Raw genomic sequence first — 5560 nt, forward strand, 5'->3', positions numbered from 1 at the left:
GTACGGGATGACGAACCTATGATCCTAGGTACAGTAAAGTATTTTATGAAGTTAAGACTAGTTGATGCCAAGCGAGTTGTTTCTATGTAAAGAGCTACGATTCTCGCCCCCCCCCTCTGAAGGTGGATCGTGACAGAAATGGTGGAGGCGCCGGGTAGGTGCACGTGACAGAAATGGTAGAGTTCGCCGGATAGGTTCTATTTCTGGAGAGAGAGAGAGGTAGATTTTTATGTTTATTATTAAGTTAGTTTCAGCTTCTGATAGCAGGTTATTAAGAGTTTACTTGAGGAGAGGATTACGGAATTTTAGTCTATAGTGGAGGAAGTCTTTGAGATTTTTTTTTTGACGTAACAGATGTTTATTTGAGGATACTTGTAAGGATAAAGTTTATAGTGATAAGTTGTTTTAAGTCGTTGAATTTATTGTAGATTTATATCGGGGATTATTACGTGAGGAGAATACGTTATAAGTTAAATGCTTATTAGAGATAATGCAAGTGGTTTAATTTAATTGAAGTTCATTTTAAGATTGTAGGTTAAGAGAATTATAATTTAAAATAAAGTTTTTTGTCGTAAATAGGAATTATTTTCAAGAGAAGTTTGTTTTGTTTTCGTGCGCGTAGGAGACGAGACGTACGAATTAAATCAGTCGAGGGAAGGATAAACGTTAGAAAGGAATTAAAGAGAAAACGAGAGTTTATGTAAAAGAGAGTTATAGAATTTATAGTGATGTTTTGTTTTAATTAGAAAAATGTTGAGAGTTGTTTCAGAACGACACGTCAGTGGACGTGGCAGAGTGAACACGTGACGGGGAGGTGCTGAGACCTAGCGGAGAACGGAGGAACCGCAAGCGAGGGTTGGCGCACCTGATGGAATTCGGTGACGTCACGGGCTCATACGGAGACGTGGACGGCCGTGACCTTGTTTTGATCAGCTGTACGGTAACTTAGCGATAAGAAAATAGACTATTGGTTAAATAAATTTAAATTTAAGTGTGTTTTAGAAGAAGAGGAACTTTCAGTATGTAAGTAATTTATTTTAAGAAGTGTATGATGTATAGGCTAGAAGTGTTTCGTTGTAAGTTGTTTATGTTTTTGTCAGTTAAATTCTACCTCGGTTTTAAAAATATTTTTTTGGGATTTGTAAACATTATTAAGGAGGTACACTATAAAATCGATAAGCATTAAGAAAACTGGGAAGGCTAGATTTTGTGTGTAGAGGGAATTTACTCCAAAAGAACAGAGAGACAAAATTAATGTTTTCATTAGGGCGAGGGACCCTAAGGTGAGGCGTTGTGTCCCTGGGAAGAAAGGGAATTGTAGCGCAGACCATAGGAGATGGGCTGACTACGGAATTAAGGGTCAGGAGAATCCTGAGAGTTGTGAGTAGTTTGGGGCAGGAGTTCCCCATGGTAGTACCGAAGTGGCTATCCTGTATGGGATAGGGTACCATTTCAATGAAGTTTGTTGGTGGGGTTAGAATCCCTTGTTGTGTAGTGGGCCTATAGCAGATAGGCACTACAGTGAAATTTTTGGTTATTTTGTGAGGTAAATTCCCTGGAGGTTAAGTAAGATTGGATTCAGTTAGGAAGGAGGGAAATGAGAAACATTGCTGTAGAGAGTTAGTGTACCTGCCTAATGTGAAATTGAATTTTACTAAATTAATTTAGGAGAAAGTTTTGTTCGGTAAATAAATAATAATGGAAGATAGCTAGATAATTAATTAATTTTTTTTGAGTAAGGTGTTTTAAGTAATGAAATAAAATAAGGTGAAGTAATTTGAATAATTGGGGAGGAGTTTCTTTAAGAGTTTAGATAATTGTTTTTGAATTTATTGAGATATTCAGCCAGTGAAGTTTGAGTGTGAGAGATACAGTGAGATTTTAAGGAAATCGGTTGTTTATTAATTAGGACAAATGAGATTTTTTGATTAAGAGTCAGTAAGCATAGTTAAAATTTACGACATGATATTTGTTGACAGTTTACAGTTATTAAGGAGAAAACAGAGTAATCTATTTATTTTTATTTTAATGGTTTGAAGATAAGATTATGAATTTTTTTTGGAAGTTTCTTTGGCATGTTGGAATAATTTTTTTTTGATTTTTAGAATTTACAGAGAAAATTTAATTGATTTACATTAGTTTGGAAGTATGGAGGTTTAGTGTTCGATTAGCCCTAACTTGATGGTCGGATCCCAAAAGAATGCCGTAAAACCGATAGCCAATTGAGAGGAATGCGGTAGGCGCTTGTGTAGAGAGGGGTTGTGGGAAAACTCCTTGGGACTGATGGCAGATCAGGGGCCCTAAATAGTGTGTGATGCTGTAAAACCAGTGCAGAGAAAGCCTGGTATGCTTAAATTTTTGGGCACAGGTTATGTAAACCTGGGGTTCCATGGGATTTAGTCATGTTAGCTGCTGTGAGACATTAAGATTTCCAGGCTCCATAGTAAATTCAATGTAAATTTTTGTTTTCTTAAAATAATAAATTTGTTTTTAATTTTTTTGAGATATTTGATTTGTAACAGTGAATACAGACCCCGAGGAATAAGAGTTGTCATGCTGTGAGAGGAGAAGGTGGTAGGCCTAAAAGGGTACAGGCACCACAGAGGTTATGTGCATTGCATAATTTAAATATAAGGAAACTTGAGAATTTGAAATTTTGTTGTTGGTTTGTACACCCATAAGAAGAGTATAGGCAGAATTTTTATTGTTATGAGATGTCTAATTTAATTGAAAAGAAGAAAGTTTAAAGATGCAAGGTAACATTATTATTGTAATAATTGAAAGAGATTAAGAGGTAGAGAGAAATAGGCAGTTTTTGTTTGTAAGTACTAAAGTTTACATATAGAAATTTAGTAACTAAGAATGAATAATAAGTTAAGTCTAGTGTAAAAGTTTTTTTTAAGTTTGTTAAGTTAAGAGTCACAAGTAAATTTTTTTTTAGAGAGAATGTCTTTGATAGGAAGTATTAGAAACTTATGGGAATTTTAGGGTAACATAAATAATGTAGGTAATGAATAATAAATAGATGGTAGGTCTTAAGTTAGGATTAACATTTGAAGCAGAATTTAATTAAGAAGAAGGAAAATAAATAGGCCTAATGAAAAGAACAAAAAAGGATTTTATGGTAAAGCATTTTTTTTAAGTAATAAACAATGAATAATAATGTTGTTTCAGGGTAATGTGTACTAATAATACAATTTTTTTTTAGGACCAAAGAACAGGAATTATGTAATTTAAATTAACATGTATTTTTGAAACTGTTACAGATTCCTTAAGATGAGCTGAGCAGCAGTCCAGTTTACAAGATGACAAGAGTTCGAGAGACAAGATACAAGATCACTGAAACAAGAGCCAAGACTGAAGATTCAAGAGAAGAGAAAGCTGGCAGCCATGGACTTACAAGTGGAGATTAATAAGGTCATGTAAAGTTTTATTTTTTTTATGGAAGACAGTAACTGGAGTTTTTTTTTGTTATAAACATTATTTACAGAACTTTTTAGGTTATAGTAATGTAATGGAACTAGTGAGTTGTGGTAGCTGTCAAAAAGAACTAATACCTTAAGTTTAATTTTTAAAGTTAATTTTCTTAATTTACAGAGGGATTAGTAGTTTTTTTTTAAACCTTATTTAGGTTGGAATTTAAATACAATAGCTTATTATAAATGTGTACGAACAGTTCAAGTTCACAGTACTGATAGGTAGGTCAGATGATCTTATTGATTTTGATGATTTGTTGTTTTGAGTTGATTTTTAAGTGTTGTGAATTAGACAATGAAATAGTTCTGAAAACTTAAATTATTTCAAGCTAAGAAATAGTAAAGTTAATTGTAACTCAAAGGACACCAGAATTTAATTTTTTTTTGAATTAGTAATGTTTGAAAATTTTATACTTTACAAGAAAGGTTATAAACAAACAGATCGGATGGAACAAGGATGCAGTAAATCACAATTTCATTTAGAATTATTGATTAGCTTTTGAGGTTATGAAGTAAAAGTAATTATAGTTTAAAAGTTTGAATAAAAAAAAATGTTTTTTTTTTATTTGTTTGAAATAGAAAGTTTAAAAGTTAATTAGTCATGATCTAGGTGGGTGATGGGGTGGGAATTGGCCACTCTTTTTCCCTATAACCTCCCTAACATGGCCTTCTATTACATCTAACAGAAAAAAAAAAAGAAGAAAAAGAAGACTTATTATTAGTTAGAATGTTTTTTTATGAAGATACCTGATGAACTTTTACTGTTTGGAAGAATAGAAGCAAGGTTAGTCAGATATTTTTACTCAGAAGAAGAAGAAGATAAAGCAGTTTTATGACTCGACAAGCCAGAGATTGGTGTTTCCCCTCTGCGCTTCTATTGACTACGTTGTTTACTCTCATGGGATAGCTGGTTCGGCACCATGGAGAGAGATTGGTGGGCATTGTGGTTGCCCCCAGAAGAAAAGAAGAGTAGAAGAGGTTATGGGTGGGTCATGTGAACTGACCTTCAACCCAGTTACTTCGTGGGGACTATTTGCTGTATAGAGAAGATCAAGACTCAAGAGTTAGGGAAAATCATTGGAGGTCATGTTTCCCTTCCTTAAGTTTTTCCTATCAAATTATTTGCCTGATTAGATTATGCTAAGGGTGGGATACTTTATGTTAGCAGTTGAATTAATTAATTTTATTTTTTTGTGTGTTTGCATCCTTGCCCATCGATTGCAGTTTAGTAGTTAGTTTTGTATTTGTCAGGCGTGATGGTAATGCCTGTTGATGATGTTTCAGAATTGTAATCTGTTCGTGATGAGGATGGCACAACTCCGAAGCAGATGTGGGGAGAAGTTGTGAGCTGCCCTGGAAGCCAGTCCAGTAGCTGTTGGAGTTGAGTGGTGTTTGCTGATGGCCAGCCCAGGGAGCTACTCTTCTCGACAACACTGACTTCGAGGAGTTGCACCAACCTTCACGAGATAAGAGTTTAATTAATTGAAACACTGTAAGGACACTTAATTTTTTTTGAAGAACGAAAGAAGTATGGTAATAAACGGAAACTGAAAAAAAAAATAATAATAATTATCAAGAATTTGCACATTGTTTAACGAATACTGAGAAACTAAGAACAGTAATTTAATTTGTAAAGAGAGCTTCACTAACAGAACAATTTTTTTTAGAATTGAGAACTCGAGCCTCTGAAGGTTCCTGTGAGAACAAACCAGATAAAAGTTTTACATTTAATTTTATGAATACTTGTTGTTTTAAAATAAATCTTATGCAGAATCTAGATGTATGTTCAGACAGCAAGGAACTAAGAAAATTATTATTTTTGTGAAATGAGGAATTTATAGTTATGGTTTAATGGAAAAAGACAATTTGTAATTTTGAGGTAGCTCGATGGGGCTCGAGCTCTGTGAGGGGAGGGTTATGTCGCGGGTTGAAATTTTGCAGGGTTGTTGAAATCAAATTTAGGGACTTTACTGACGGGACTCTGGGCTGGCTGCTCTGTTCACTCGTCAGCGCAAGTGGCGTGACCATGTAATTGGGGCACGGGGCCGGCGCGGCGCGCTGCGGGCTTGCAGAATTTTGTTTGT

General features: G+C 34.5%; 1 long non-coding RNA gene across 1 annotated transcript; it reads left to right on the top strand.

Annotated features, from left to right (window-relative positions):
* Positions 1–627: 627 nt before the first annotated feature.
* On the top strand, positions 628–5036 carry LOC134530737 (uncharacterized). The gene is made up of 2 exons (XR_010074866.1): positions 628–1023; positions 3267–5036. It is a non-coding gene; the product is annotated as an uncharacterized LOC134530737 (long non-coding RNA).
* Positions 5037–5560: the final 524 nt, after the last annotated feature.

Source organism: Bacillus rossius, chromosome 3 (genome assembly GCF_032445375.1).
Source record: "Bacillus rossius redtenbacheri isolate Brsri chromosome 3, Brsri_v3, whole genome shotgun sequence".
NCBI classification, from domain to species: Eukaryota; Metazoa; Arthropoda; class Insecta; order Phasmatodea; family Bacillidae; genus Bacillus; species Bacillus rossius.